The following is a 16896-nucleotide window of genomic DNA, read 5'->3' on the forward strand; positions in this document are numbered from 1 at the left end:
GTGCCCTCCACAAAGCACCTCAAGTAGGGATCGAGATACCTCTGAAAAATATTCAACACCGCCGGGATTTGAACCCGCACCCTCTGGGAGGGAAGCCAGTACGTTAGCCCCCGCACCAATCCCGATCCCCTCCATCGATCCTTTGATGGTCAATTCACAAGCGATGCCACTCATTAATTGATAAAATAAAAATAGGGATCCGAAATACTACGAAGGTAATCGAAGAAGAAATAATGAGGGTCAGAGCTTATGATAGTTTCAGGTAAAAAAATAAGGGCGTCACTTTTCCGTTTCATTACTTAAGAATGATTTAATCAGGGCATCACATATTGGCGCTCACATTCCAAGAATCGCAACGCATCTGCATCGTCATAAAATTAAAATCACATAATATTTGTGTGGAACGTACTTTTTTCGGGCACAAAGAAACATGATTGAGATACAGAATCTAGTTTTTTAAAGGCCTCTTTCTGAACGAACTAACGAAAAGCGGTTATATTTGTGTGTTTATATATATATGTATATATACACACATACATATACATACATTATACACATACACATTGATATACATATATAAACATACATAAATGTAATTACTAATTTTATCAGTTTTATGCTTCGAAGCAGGATAATATTGCATTTAAGTGTAATGCGCCTATTATCTCCACGAACTTCTTGATTTCCGTGAATTTTAAGACAGATTGGAGGAAGTTATTGGAATTAGGTCTGCGTTTCATTTGTAGCACGATGAGATTTGCTCAGTAACTATATTATTCCACTCCCAAAGACACCATGCCAAGCGCCTAACCTCGATGCGGCACTTCACATCAAATGAAATAATTTTATCATAAATCGAACTGGATAGTGGCGCATAAAGGGTACTGGAGAAGACATGGCAGACAGAGAGAAAGAACTCGCACAAAATATATATCCTGAGTTTGCGAAACATTGAAATACTATGAAATATGTTTAAGACAAAGACGACACGGCAAAAATCTTGAAATAAAAAAAATTTCTCTTTGAAGAATTTCACCTAGATATTAAGACAACTTTTTCTTTAAAAAACATCCAATCCAATCAACATTAGCGTGACACTGCACTACAATCCCTCCAAGAATTTCATAAATACAACTACGCGCACAATAAACAACGCGCTACAATAAATACAATTACGCGCATTAAATATTTTTGTATTATCGTTTGAATACAGTCACTGGTGTTTTCGATTATGCCTTAGTGATTCCGTCACTAATCGCCAAGTTTTAAACCTTACAGGAACCATCTTTTACGAAGGCGCAATCGAAATTTGAGTTTCTGAGATCAGCCCTAGTTTATACTGCTTCCACTGACCGACCCTTCTATTTATTAGGATATACTATCAATTTTAATTAGCAGTGGGCCAGAAGGATCCCTCGAAAACCGACCCCATTCGGAGATTGTTATAAGCATTGAACAGCTCGTTATTTCGACCATTACCGTTAACATAATTAGAGAGATTTAATGACGGTAGGAAATAGAAAAGTACTAATTAAAAAAACTAGAGAAAAGCATATGCCTTCACCAAGGATCCCTCAGAAATCACGTCAAATATAGCATAATTATTCGGGCACGACATTTAAAAAGGTGCCAAATTCGTGACATTAAAACAACGTTATTGACCTCAGTCAGTACTTTACGAATGAAGTAGCAGTAATATAAATAATAGCCCCTGACGCATATAATTGTGCAAAGCATTTCTTCAGAGGGAATACTAGATTCAACAGCAAATAAATCACTAGAACAAACAAGTCGAAAGAGACAATCGATACTACACTAAGTTCCTATGAAGAAGGCCCTGAAAACTAGCAGTATTCGTTTTCAATGTGCAATCCAACTTCTAAGAGAACAATGAATAATGCAAACGCTGAGTACTTGTGATAAGATCATGGGAATACTTCCGCTTCCGTGAGGGAGGCCTAAACCACCGACTTGATACCTCCCCTACGCACGTATTCTAAAGTAAGGACGAAATCAATCTTAAGTCACAGCGCAGCGATACTATATCATACGCAACGAAGTCCCGATTTATCTTAAGTTATTACAGACATTTTCTTTGAAGAGTAAACGAATAAAATTGACGGAATGCTACAAAGAAATCACACGAAAATTAATGCAAAGAGGTATATCAACACAAGCAGCGCAATTAAACTTCTTGCTGAAATATTATTTATGAAAAAAACACCCATTTATTTCGGAGGAATACATGATATTTCTTTCTTTTTGGAATCATAGAACCAATATGTGAAATCGACATTTCTGACCAGAATACAAGAGTACAATACTGAAATGATAAATCCCCTCCGCTAATCATGACCCCAACCACTTTTTTTTCAAGAGTGGAAACTCCCGTAGGATATCAGAGGGTAACTCCGGTAGGATATCAGAGGCTAGGCGCTTCAATAATCGGGGAAAAAATATCACGCAAAGTGAAATACGGCCTATCGTAGAGAAAAATTTCGAAACGCCTTTCGAATACGTAGCACCGTTGGGGGGGGCAGCGTCGTCTAATACTCCCAAAGCGTTGGAGACTGCGGCGTAATTTTCAATTTTTTCCCTCAACCCCATCACATACCGCGCAAAAACTAATAACCTGATTCCAGTGGTTTTCTAGCCTGTTTCTAGCACAATGTGCTCATTTTCACCATGTCTTTACGCCACACATTGACGGCAGTACTGTAACTATGCAACAATTACAATAAATTCCAGGCGCCACATATTGGGATTCAGCAATTTTCAAATGAAAAACATGGCATACAGGTATGAACTTGAAAAGTTGAGAGATTACCGATGGTAATTTTTCAAAAATTATTTTTTAAATGCGCACAAAAAATTGAAATGTGAATGTGCCGTGACAGTAATTCGTAATTAAGAATGTCAATGTTTTTCTTAATTTTTATCTGTAAATGTCTCCACGTTATTTTTAAATTGACAGTAATCAATTCCTTTATGTGAAATAATAAACTTCACCTACATATGCTATGTGCATTATATTTATAATAATAAGGCTTTCATCCTCGCTCCACGGACCATAATCTTGAAGTGGTGGCTTGTGGGAAGTGGCTTGAGCGTTCTAAAGATCCCCAAGATCTGGAAGCAATGTTAATTGTTCCTGTTGGGGTCACCCATGCCAAGGAGCGTGACGAAAAGACGTCCGAGCAGCGTCTGATCCTCAGAGAGGCGGCTACAGAGGCGTCTGACCTCAGAGGGGTGGTCATTTGAGTGATGGAGTAACGTTAAAAACACTATTGAAGAAAGCAACGGGAACACATTTCAAATCATAATCCCACGAAACAATGGTGGACATAGATTTGAGCGTGAATCCTGGTAACTATGGGCATCGGCTCAGCGGACCCTGTGTCGTGCCTGGCAGCGGGAGAGGTACACATCCGCGGTTGTCAACAAACGAAATCCTTGCAAGGCAAAATCGATAGCAGAATCACGGAAGGCAGAAAATAGGACCGAATCATATACAACAGGGACTTGGAATGTAAGGACGTTGTTTAGTAAAGAGATATCAGAAAATATTAAGCGGGACATGGAGAGGGGAAATAAATTTATTTTAGGGCTGTGCGAGTTAAGATGGATTGATAGCGGGAATTGATCGAGCGAGAGTTATATAGTAGAATAGTAATACACAGCGGAGGAGAGCAGAGCCAACGAGAGGCGGCTGAATATTGAACATGGTTGGAAGAAGTGTCGTAAACATTCAGCAGGAAGCTAAAGATTATTATTAGTAGATATAAAAGCTCAGCCAAAGAACTTGGTCATTATTTAGGTCTACATGCCAAAAACAATCACAGGCAGGCGAGGGTGAGGTAGGGGGCTGCGGTTCAGGAACAAGGAATGACTGTGGGGAGAAATCAGTAGAGTTCTGCTGAGTTCAGGGTTCCATCATTACGAACACTTGGTTTAAACACCACTATATGGGTAGTATACCTACCCATCTAGTGGTGTTTAAGTATACCTACCCATCTAGTGGTGTTTAAACCAAGTGTTCGTAATGATGGAACCCTGCACTCAGCAGAACTCTACTGATTTCTCCCCACGGTCATTCCTTGTTCCTACAAACAACATATATGTATACAAAATAACCAGAGATCCATATTTATATTTGGTTAATATATTTGTATTTAGATCATAATTTAATAATAATGATGCGTAATTTAATATTCGAGAGGATAATAGAGGGAGGGAGATGTAATGTAATATTAGTCTTCACCGGAATGAAAAGAAAGGAGTAAGAGGAAGTACCAGAAAATTATGAGTGAGGACATGTAGAGTCGAAGAAAAACTGAAACTTACTAAAAAATGGATATCGAAGGCTAAAATTTGTGAACGTTACATCGGAAAAGGACATGAAAACCTTCGACTACAGATGAGATTATAAGGATTATAGAAGAGAGAAGGAAACAGAAGAATTTTATAAGAATCTTTTCGGTTTATTCACATAATTAAGTAGAAGAAAGTTCTTACAGATAAATAGTAAACTGAGGCGGGATGATATTGGGCAAAGGTATTGTGGTGGGAGACGAAAAGCGAAGAAATGGAAAGTTTACAAATGAAGGGTGAAATTGGTCCGCTGCAGAGGGAGGTGAAAGCACAGCCAAGAAATGAGAAGGAAAAATCCATACACACTACTAAATACGGAAAAGGATAAGTCGGAAAAATGGTTGGTTCTAGCAGGAAAGATTCAAGAAAAATTGAAAAATACATGGAGGATCTTTCGTGCATAGTAAAAAAATTCGGCCGGCAAGCTTAGACATAGAATCAGAGAATGACGTTGATGGGGTAGCTAATGCCCAGGCATACTTGATGGTAAGATTAAAGGGTATTAAAGGAATTGAAACCAAACAAGGCAATGAAGTTAGATAACAATCTCGCAGAAAGATTGAAATAAACGTGAAAGGGTGAGTTTTTGCGGGCAAATTCGAAGTAGAATTTAAAAGGGACGAATTTCATCGGAAGATTTCGTCAGATGCAAGTTAGATTTCGTCCCAAAATCGGAAAGGCAGCTATCTATGAGGACTACATGACAATAAGTTTAATATCCCCACCATAAAGGTTCTTCTCAGGATCATCAATAAGAGGATGGAGAGCAAGGCAAGTGATTATTTTGGGGATGATCAGTTTGGTTTTAGAAATAGAAGAGAGACGCATGATATCATAGCAGTAATGAAGTCCCTAATAGAGAGGGACATATAACACAATCAGGATGTATTTGTTTATTTCTTTGAATTTGATAAGGCGTTCGATAAAGTAAACTGAGTAGAATTGATGCATTACCGGAATTAGGAATATGTTGGAGGGATAGGCAACATCCGCAACCTGTACATCTCAGACTGCTAAGGTAGAAGTAGCGGCCGTAGAATGGGGATTGGTTGTGTTAGGAAAGGGGGTAAGGCGGGTGTCTATTATCAACAATCGCCCGTCAACGCGTACGTGTAAGACCTGGTTAAATAGGCATGTAAAGAACTGAGGATAGGAATGAAATTTGCTGAGGAATTCATTAAATCAGTTAGGTTTGCGGATGGTCAAGCTTTAGTCTGCCTATCAGCGAAACAGTTTCTAACATTGCTGAGCGCATTAGAAATGCTAGTGCGATGTGTTAGTCAGTGGGAATCATAGTAAACAATACAAAGGTTATGCGGTTTTAGAGAGGAGAAGAGCGAAATTATATATGGTAATAGCCCATAAACTAGAGCAGGTGGATGTGCACCTATCTCGGAAGTGTTTTGGACCAAGATGGTCAGCGAGTAGGGACATAAGAAGAATCATTGTGTAGGCCAAGAAGCTTTTACACGGAGACAACTGATGACAGGGAAAATGATAAGAAAACTGAACACATCAAAGTTTGACAGAGGCTGGTTTTGTACTGGAGCATGCGCAATTACGGAGCGGAAGCATGGGCGATAAAGTAAGGCGATTGGCGTAGATTGAGGTTTGTGAAATGTAGTTGTGAAGAAGGATGGAAATAGTGAAGCTGTCAGTAAGGAAAACAAACGAGGAAGTGCTAGAAATGGCGGGGGATGAGAGGAAAATTTCGGGAGAAATCCAATTGTGGTAGGAAAGATGGATGCAGAGCGTTTTGTTCAGCGACAAAATGTTGAGGACTGTGATAGGGGGGATAACTTTAGGCAGACGAGAAAAGGGTAAGAATAGGATAGGCATGTTGGACGGAATGAAGGGAGGAAAAATATGCTGAATTAAAGAGGGGCTTATTTTAGGGTCGGAATTGAGGTTCTGTTTAGTAAGGAGAGGTAAAAATATTAATCGTTGTATCGACGTTTAGTCCATGGCGTTCCACCTTCCTCAGACGGTAGAACACGAATACTCATAATGGCACAACTCTCTAGGTGATGGGAACCAAATGGTAATATTTAGAAAGTCAGAAAAATATTTTGATTTAAATTTACATAATACTATGCTTCCAGCGGCAAAATAATAATAATAATATATATATATATATATATATATATATATATATACATACTTGTATGTAATAGCTCACAGGTCAAGAACAAGTGTGTAGCAGGAGGAACTAGAACAACAGCTTTGGCGGAAATTTGTTAGTACATGTACGTCGCTCTTAACGTCGTGATCGTGAACTTCTCAAAAGGAACACGAATCCTGAAGTCTATGTGGTCGTTCAGAAGTATATCTCTTCAATGTTTAATGATTTATAGACTTATGATTTAATGAGTTACTTGATTTTTTCTTGACGCCGAAAATGGAAAAAATCGTGCGATCGATGTGTCCACAATACGTTAGCGAGAAGTAAGCATTGGCTATTGGAAAGAAAATGCGAAGGAAATATGAGCAATTTTCTCCCTCATTGTTCAGATCAAGGAAAATATTAACAAAATTACGGGTCTGCAAGGGGGTAGACATAATTATTATGAATTCCGAAGAAACTGCGGGAGATGCCGCAACTAACTTTTAACGGAGTCATCCTCTAATGTGCATTTAACACTCTGATATTATTACATACTTATTATGAGGTTCAGAATTGGATTTTGCCGAAGAGCAGCCAAAATTGGCTGGCGTTGTTTAGATAGTCGCACAAAAGTTTATCGTGGTTTTTGTGTATACTACAAAGGGATGAAGTTTCATTTTCAGATTGAACGCGATAAAGAAATATATTATTAACTAATTTAAAATTAAGCACCGTCAAAACACAATTTATGTCGAATGACAGGATCATAACGTTTAAATTATGGAAATTGATTGCAGTAGTGAGAAAGATTAAGTGCTGTTTTTCGCGCTTGAGTAGAGTTAGGGATGAAAATTAATGAACTTCTCGAATGCGGCAAATGAAGTTCTCATGCAATCCGCCAGAGCTTATGAGGCTCTCGAGAAGCGTGTAGGGAGAATAAAGGAGAAAATAAATCGACAGAAGGAAAACGGCTAAGAAGTGCTAGAAATGCAAGGAGATTGGGGAAATACAGGGAATACGGCGGTTAAAGGAGAAGGTACTGAGATACAGTGGAATTTCGAGGACTTTGATAAAGAGGATGTGTTGGGCAAGCGAGGTAGAGGGAGAAAAAATAATACGGGTGTTCACCAAATTAAGGGAAACAGGAAATATGTGAGACCAAAACATTTTGTATTGTATTGAAATCAGTTCGGGATTAAAGAAAATCTTAAGACGGGCTCGGAATCGTAGCGGTGCTTAGCTTCTGAGAGAGTCCCTCTATTGGTTAGCCTGTCCCATTAGCAAAATCTCTCTCCGTATGGTACTCTACTATTAAAAATTTCATCTAATTATGTCAATCAACTCTAAATTGCAGGTAGCAGCTTTATCTTCCTGGTTCAAACCAAAAATAGTTTTAAAAATTAAGTTTTTTTAATTTTTTAACAACTCTAAAGTTGTATCTCTCTTTTGCAAGATTTTATGCATCTTTTCGTCTTCCTCAATGGTTAAAATCCTAAATTCTACGACCAAAAATCTTATTACATCATATACTGTATGCATCTACGGGCAGAATTGGAATGTCAATGTCGAGTGGATTCATCTGGTGAGTGCTTCATTGATCGACAATGCGCGACACCATTATCTGCGTGTGTACGCACTAGTACAAAGCAGTGCTTCGCCACATCCGTGAACCTAACATTTAAAACCCAAAATGTTGGTGTCTTCCGGCGTCCGAAAAATAAATCAATGGCATTGCATAGCCCAAACATCCCATCTGAACATATTTCCTTCCCCAAACGGATTAGATAAAAAGGGGGATCACCTCAGGTCCTTTGAGGAAGGATTGCTACTAAAGTGACTGGAGGCATTTCCCAACCACGTGCATGGATTTCAAATAAACCCACCCATGCCCATATGACAATAAGTGGCGAGCGAAAACACAAGCCAATTACAGCAGTAAAATTGCTTTTCCACAGTCACATATGGCAAAATCAGTCCCTTTCACCCAACCGCAGATTCATTAAAAGCTTTAGAGGCAAATTGCTGTAGCTGCCGCCGAACAATACTGAACAGACCTTGGTACGAGCGCTCAGGCGGCTTATTTCTACAAGCTCATTCTCCGCCATAGATAGGGAAAGTTTTATGAGTGAACCTCCTCATCGTCATTATAATTAAAGAAAAAGAAAGGTAAAGGACACAGCACAACCTTCAAAAAAAAACAAAGCAAATATTCTCTCGAATTTCTTGCAAGCTCATCTACAGTCATCCACTGCCTTCAAAGGAAAACAAAACGGCAAGGCCGCAAATCTACGAATTCATAAGTCCGGAAAGAGTCCGCATTACGCAAAAGCTGCACCGGAAATGGGAGCCTCAAGAATCGCACCTATTGCATGAAAACTTAACTCATGACGCAGCCCTGCACTTCCTACGGAGGAAATCAAAGTGACACACCTCCCGAGCTACATTTGGAAAAAGATCGAGGTGATCCCACGCATATCAGACCAAACTTTGGCAGTTATTACTGTGGTGTTTTGATCCCGATCAAAATCCTCCTATAAGTATTCAAAGAAATGAAACATTTTCTTAACCAGGGAATCGATCGGGATAAATTAACTAACTTCTCTCAACATAAGGATCCAATCTGAAACCAACACGATTGGGATTATCTGAATTAATCCACAGTCACTAAAACTGGGAAGTTACACTCTGCAGCTCACATTTTCCCTTATTGCAACTTCTAATAAGTTTACACCATGGTTCAAAAAATAGCAATCACTCTACTGTGCCAGAGGTGATTTCCACTATTCTTCTCCGAGAAAGGGGGAATATACTATCACATCAAAGCATTCCAGTAATCCACCCTATGAGAACTTTTTGCAGGAAAATGCACGCAGTCAGGCGGTTCAAGGGGGCATGCGAGCATTGATATATGAACATTTATGGCACACCAATCACACGTAAAACCTGCTACTGGCTCCCCAGTCAGCAGAGCTTTGCCGTACTTTGTTGCATGGGCAAAGTGTTACGCGCATTGACCCGATCAAAGAAAAATACTTGAGGGTCGCTTTCGGTCATATCGGACGAGGGAAACCGCTCAGGACACGTCCAGTGCGACGGCGAAATGTCTTGGCACCCACATGGTGAACTTATGAATTAACACGGACCTCCGTTTACGTTTTGCTTGGCATTTCGAATGGCGGGGCGGAAAACTCACAACTAGCTTGCGTCGTTACAGCAGTTTCCCTTTTCATCGCTTCGCTTTCTCTCCTCCTTCCCCCGCCCTCCTGCCGGATGCTCGACCATTACGGATAACTTAAGATAACCCCCTGCACGCAGTCCGTAAATCCTAACTATGCCCAGCAACGACTAGGGCTGATGTAATGCCGGAGTGCAGTCCTTATCAACGCCAATGTAAGCTTAACTCGAACGAAAATATCAGATAGCAATATCTCTGGAGCATACGGTAATCGCCCAGAAACGATGGCATCCGCATTTAAGTAGGTATTGAAGCTTAATGAGCGCTTTAGACACCTGTGATATGTCGACAGAGAAATTCACGCCGAAAACAAATGGTTGAGGTTTAAACGGTGCTGGTTTTCCAACACGTACCCAGGTTGGAATAAAACGTTACTCCCTCTGGGGGGCGCAATGTTAATGAGGGCCGAAACTCAGTTTAGCACTTGGTTAGACACGAAAAAACCTCTTGTATTTTTATTTAATTTGTGTCCCGTGCTCTATTCAGTAAAAAAATCAGCAACAGGAGAATATATTACCTTCGGTTTGGATCGCGGTAGATTGATTCCACGCCAGAGCGATAGTGAAATCAAAGACTCATTTTGATTCCGCTACTTTCGAGTGCATTCAAGATAATGGCACAGTCTGTGGGCATTGCCGCGTTCATTTACCGTGTGCCATTAAAGATGACGAAAAAGTTGGAATTTATTCTAGAAAGTCGCAGAAAAAAATCTAGATAAGCTACTGTATCCACTTTTCAAGGCTCTTTCCTTAATTTAAATCATATCGGAAGGTATTCCCGCCAGTTATACCGTTTTGAACTTTATGTCAGCGATTTATTCATTCGGAACAAAGCATAAACAAAGCGAAGAGAGAGGCGTCTGACTGAGGTGGCCCACGACGGGTCAATGATAATGCATGGCACAAAATATTCGGCAAGATTCAATGAAAATTACTCTTTCCTGAAATCACCTGGTTGGTCAATTACGAATGTATAACATGCGACAAAATGGCCAATAAAGTACGAATATACGTGAAATACGAAGTAAAAAATACTGTATTGAAAACGCGACTGAAGAAGTAAAGGTTACGGAGTTACAAAAGCACCTTGCAGCAATACATCAAATAAAAGAGGAAATTAAAAAGTGAAATATAAGACTGGTTAGGTGATAAAAGGAGTCCACAATACATACGTATAAAGATAAAATCGTTTACCCAATTAAACCTCGTCATTTATCGTTACGACACCATAATTTAATTCATATCACAAACATGTAAAAACACACCAGGTTAAATATTGAGCTATTGTACACAAAAATATCATCGTACCCAAATAAAAAAAATTCCGTAATCGGAGTTGGGATACATTTATTTAAAGTAAAAACTTAAGAGCACAAAATAAGACCGGCTGCCTTGTAATATGAACACGACATTTCTGGTGTAACATAATTGACAATAGGATAACTGTAATATTTGCAAGGAAGTCCTTGAAGGATATATTTGGAGATGAATCATCAATAGAAATCATCAAAGAGCTTAGAGATGACTTCACGATGTTCGCACAAATACACCATTCGTGAACCACATGAATTCGTGTGATTTTCGAATTATAAGGGCACATGAAAAACTCGAGCGACAAAAATTATTACACCATAACTTTTTTGGAATGCACGTACATATGATATGTAACAAGTTCATCCTCATTGTGCTCTCCACTCATGGTGTAGTAATAACAATACATTCAAACTTTTTTTCGGCCTTGGACTAAAATACATTTATTTTACTCCATCATCCGTTTACTGATTTTCTTTTTTTAAACCCTGTCCATATATTTTCATCGTAAGAAGTAAATAAAATATTCCTCGCTATGCGACACGTATTGTGATCGGGCCTAATAATATTGAAATTTTATGAGTTTAACCTTTGTACTGACCACTCGTAAAGGTGTTTCTTTGCTGGAAAAGGTACTTGACTGCGGTCAGTATTATGTTACACCAGAAATTGGAGCCAGGAACCTCGAAAAAGCATCGTTGACGATACCTTTGTAGAAAAAGAATGCATTACCCCAACGTACGTACGCTCACATGCGATGCAGTGAACACAGATTTGAGATATTCAATAACGGTTGAGGTAGGAGGCACCGTTGGTGTCTGGTCTTAGGGTGATTTATACTCGAAACTAAATTTCCCTAAAATATCCGTGACTCTGTAGAATATAAGCTAATTAGCAGTCGACATGGGTGCTCCAAACAATTCATCGATGCGCTTTACAGCCAATTGAATTGGTTACCACCGATTTTGTAATGACGACAGGAAAAAAAGATCACGAGGCACCCGTGTTCCCCCGGGTGCATCTTGATGGTCGATCGCATCCTCCCTGAGAACTCAAGAAATGATCCCGCCTAAGAGCGTAACATCACGGCCACGATTTCACTTTTTAAAGATGGCTTTCGTGGTGTCGCAAAGAAAGGTCTGTGGTCATTTTCCGTTTCCGATACATAACGTTACTTTCAATCCGCCCAGAGCGATTCGGCAGCACAGTGCAATGTGTTCAGGCAGCTTTCCTTCAATAATTACGTAGAATTTTGTCTAAAAGTATAGGAAAATTTTTAATTATTTAAACATACCGAGAAATACCTACCTACTTTCTTCCCCGCATCTTCAATGAAACACTAAAAGAGAATATTAAAGGATAATTATTGTCATAAGTCAACAAAAAATCTGAAATGGTCCTTTGAAAACTCGCTTGGTAAAACTGAGAGCCTCTAACGGTGATTTTTCCAGCGGTATTGGTTTCTTCCTGGATTCCTTGTGATGAGTACTTAAAAGGCAGGGCACCGCTCACCGGGTAAATGAATTAAAGCCGTGACTCTCTGTTCACAAGACACATTCACATCGGATGCGCTTATGTGCTGATTAGCGCATTTTTCTAACCTCCCTGCCCTGTTGGTTATTATCGCTTTTAAACAAATTGTGATTTACACGTTGAGGACTGAAACATCGAGGATGAATTTAAAAGTCTCACCGTTTCCAGGTAAATACCGTCACGTGACGAATAAATGTGCAGGGAACACATTTGCTCATTATGATTCCATTCAATATTGGTTTTAGACCTTAAAATAATGATGAAAGGAACAAAATATTAAATATATTAAATGCAAGTCCGTACAAGATTCGCACTAAAATAGAAAGCAGGAAATATTTCGAAAGATTGGAATTAAACATCTCAATCATCCTGGGCCTAGGGAAACTTGTCTACCCTCAGGGTTTATTATAATGGCCGTAAGCTGTGAGATGATCTAACAATGACGACTTTCTTTCGCATGCGGAGACAAATCTAATACGTGATGTAAGTAGCTGAAAATTCCAACATTCGGTTAGACGAGGAGAATATCAAACCAAACGCAACATGAGTAAAACCCGTGATTTATCCATACGGAAAAATAAAGAGAAGATTTGCTCAAGACTGTTTGAGCTAACTACATGCGAGCTTTTTCCCCATTATTTGATGTGATTTGGAGTAAAGCGTAAGAGCAGGTTGTTACAATAACGATTCATGACGGCGAGACTCAACGGGGAAGTGAAAATCAGTGTTTAAATTATCCCATCTGAAAAGCCACAACTTGTTCATCGGAAACGGTTTCCCTCCATGGTATATGCTTCTAAAATCACAGTCCTACAAGCCAGGGCTCAACGAGGAATCAATCTTTCGATGAACCCACGAAGAGCAGTAGGCTTGCTCATTGGTCAGAAGAGGGCAGGGCGGGATCCGTCGGCGGAGTAGAAAAATCGTGGGTCACGACGAGCACCAAAATTAGCATTAAATATAATGGTAAAAGGTTTTAATCTTTCAAATTAGTCTGGGCGGGTAAAACGCACGTCTAGTCATTACAACAAAATAAATGTGTGGCTTTCATACTATATAGTATACTTGAAAATAAATTTTACCTGGGACAAGTGCAAATAATTTACCTTGATATAAAAACATACTACCTTGATCAAAAAGTTCCCGGAATAACCACCGTGTGGCGCTCCCATCGTTCCGATTTGAGTTCTGTTTTTTTTGTTAAATTGGTACATCTGTTGTTGATATTCCCTTTAAATCTTAGTGTCATAACTTGACATTTGCAAAAGTTACGGTCGGTTTTCGGTATGTCCATCAGTGCTTCCTACGATTTTTCCATTACTTCCTCTCGGCTGCTAAAACGCGTTCCCCGTAATGGTTTTTTAACTCGATTGAACAGAAAGAAGTCACAGGGAGCCAAATCAGGTGAATTCGGTGGCTGTTGGATGGTATTTGTTGCATTTTTCGTCAAAAAATTACGAATAATGATAGCACTGTGCGACGGTGCGTTATCATGGTGCAAAATCCACGAGTTTTCTGCCCACATTTCTGGTCTCTTTCGGCGAATTGCTTCACGCAAACGTCTCATAACGCCCAAATAATACTCTTTGTTTACTGTCTGGCCTTCTGGCAAAAATTCATGATGCACTACACCGTTGTAATCCATGAAAACCGTCAGCATTGCCTTCTTTTTTGACTGAAAACGACGTGGTTTTTTTGGTCTCGGCTCATTTGGTGAACGCCATTCACTTGCCTGATGTCTGGATTGCGTGTCGTACTCATAAACCCACGTCTCGTCTCCAGTAATGATCCTTTTGATGAATGTGGGATCGGGTTCAGCCTCGCAAATCATGTCTTTTGCGACGTCAACACGGTCTCTTTTTTGCATGAAATTGAGGTCTTTTGGAACCAACTTTGCTGCTACACGACGGAAACCCAAATCATTAACCACAATGTCTTGGGCGGATCCATAGGCAATGTTCAAGTCCTCCGCTATTTCTCTGATGGTTAATTTGCGGTTATTGACCAACATTTCTTTTACTTTATCAATTTTTTCACCGACTTTCGATGTCGATGGTCTGCCACTGCGTTCATCATCTTCGATTGACTCACGACCACTTCTGAACCGCTCGTGCCACTGGTAAACGACCGTTTTTTTTAGAGAATCGTTGCCGAAACACTTTTCCAACATTTCCAACGTCCGTGCGCCACTAAATCCGTTTTTTACGCAAAATTTAATACAAGTTCGTTGTTGCAAATTTAAATCCATTTCTGAAATTGTAAAAAATCGCCAACACACACAGAGATAGATGTACTCTTGGCTACGTAACTTTTGCAAATGTCAAGTTATGACACTAAGATTTAAAGGGAATATCAACAACAGATGTACCAATTTAACAAAAAAAACAGAACTCAAATCGGAACGATGGGAGCGCCACACGGTGGTTATTCCGGGAACTTTTTGATCAAGGTAGTATTGTTGAACCCTGCAGAAGTATATATTTTCAAGGGAGCATAGGTCCAGTACACATTGGCTGTGACGATGAAGGTCCTAAGAAAAAAACTATGATATACGAGGGTCATCCGGAAAGTAGTACCCGTTCGTGCCGCATGAAGTGCTGACGACGCGAGTAGCCCCTGGACGAGGTCAGATAGCTTCAGTGGCTTGTCTGCCTTCTCTGAGCCAAGTTGCGTGACGCTAGCATTGCCTGTGTTGTTTCTGTGATTGTTTACAATGTTTAAAAAAATTGAGAACGCCGCCAGTTGTGAAGTGAGGGCAGTGATTAAATTCCTCAATGCAAGAAACGTTCGCCCATGTGATATTCATCGCCAATTAAAGGAGGTGTATGGAGACAATGTAATGGACGAGTCGTCTGTTCGGCGGTGGTGTCGCAACTTCAACATGGGGAGGGGGAACACACACGACGATGAGCGTTCGGAGAGACCGTCTTTCATTACAGACCAACTGGTGAGCTCAGTTGACGAATTCGTGAGGAACGATCGGCGCGTCACAATTGATGACATCTGTGAGCATTTTCCCAATGTTTCTCGAACAATTGTTCATGAAATTGTTAAACACCATCTGCATTATGCAAAAATTTGTGCAAGATGGGTCCCTCGCGTATCTCAATGAGCTGGCGGCGAAGGACTATGCAGCAGGAATACAGAAACTTGTCACACGTTATGACAAATGCCTTAATTTGCTTGGAGATTATGTTGAGAAGTAGTTTAAAGTATCCTCTTTCAAATAAAATTTTTTATGTTTGTTAATATTTACTTTTGTGTCTTTATTTCACGAACGGGTACTACTTTCCGGATGACCCTCGTATATTTCTCTTTTGGGAAATACTGAAACCTTCGGGCCGTCTTGTTTTTCGACGGCTTTAAAATGTTCCAAAGCTTGATTCGCCGTTATATTTCAAAAGCGAAGTTCTAAATTACCATAACCAAATAGTAGATTTAGCACAAAGAATGATTGTAGAAATTACGTTCATACAAAGCGAACGTTAATTATTTCCAATGTTGCCCCTAGCCACCGTGGCGGAGTAGCTTTCGTGAATCGACTATCGCTCTACCAGAGAATAATTATTTACAGTTAAACCTTTAACTTTGAAGATATGCGATAAGGAAATATTTCAGCTTTCTCATTAATTAATACATTATAAATAATAGAGAATCTAAAACATTATTTTGTACATTGGAGCTAAATCTGTACAGCAGACATAAATGGACTTCATATGTAAACTGTTTTCGACTACAACGATATTAAATCTCTTAGTGGTGGGAGGTTTTACGTTATCTTAAAGAAGCTTTTTCTTTTCAGCGGTTATTCCGCTTGGTCACACCAAGCCACACTTTCTCTCATTTCGATCCCACTAAAAGAGAGAAAGATCCAACAGAAAAAATATGGGTTATATTCGGCCAACTTGCTGATATAGAATAATGCCTACGACAATTACAGGGACAGTGCTCAAGGTCATTAACAGTGCATTGTGCAAACATCTAATTTGTCACATTACACATAATGAAGTATTCTGAATAACAACCAAAGTATTGCAACCACAATCTTCAGTTGCAATTAAGAAAACAAAAAACTCGCTCAGGGAGTGAGAAGTGATGCATTCCCTCCGCTGCATTCAAAAGACCCTGACTGTCAAGAAATGTAATATAAAATAGGAATTATTTCGGTAAAAAAATACCTGAAGGCAATTTACGAAAAAATGATTAATTAATGTTTTCTATCGCAATTTTTAAGGTAAGGCAATCGACGTAAACACGGTAAACTCTCCATAATCTAAAATTTTAACATATTCGTCAATAACCGCAAGATGTGGATTACGATTGTAATAGCATCGGAAGTGGCA

General features: G+C 39.5%; 1 protein-coding gene across 1 annotated transcript in view; it reads right to left on the reverse strand.

Annotated features, from left to right (window-relative positions):
- qless (decaprenyl diphosphate synthase subunit 1 qless) overlaps positions 1-16896 on the reverse strand; it is a 166051-nt gene that overhangs the window by 148097 nt on the left and 1058 nt on the right. The window lies entirely within an intron of this gene.

Source organism: Hetaerina americana, unplaced genomic scaffold (assembly GCF_022747635.1).
Source record: "Hetaerina americana unplaced genomic scaffold, ioHetAmer1.1.p SCAF_80, whole genome shotgun sequence".
Classification (NCBI taxonomy): Eukaryota; Metazoa; Arthropoda; class Insecta; order Odonata; family Calopterygidae; genus Hetaerina; species Hetaerina americana.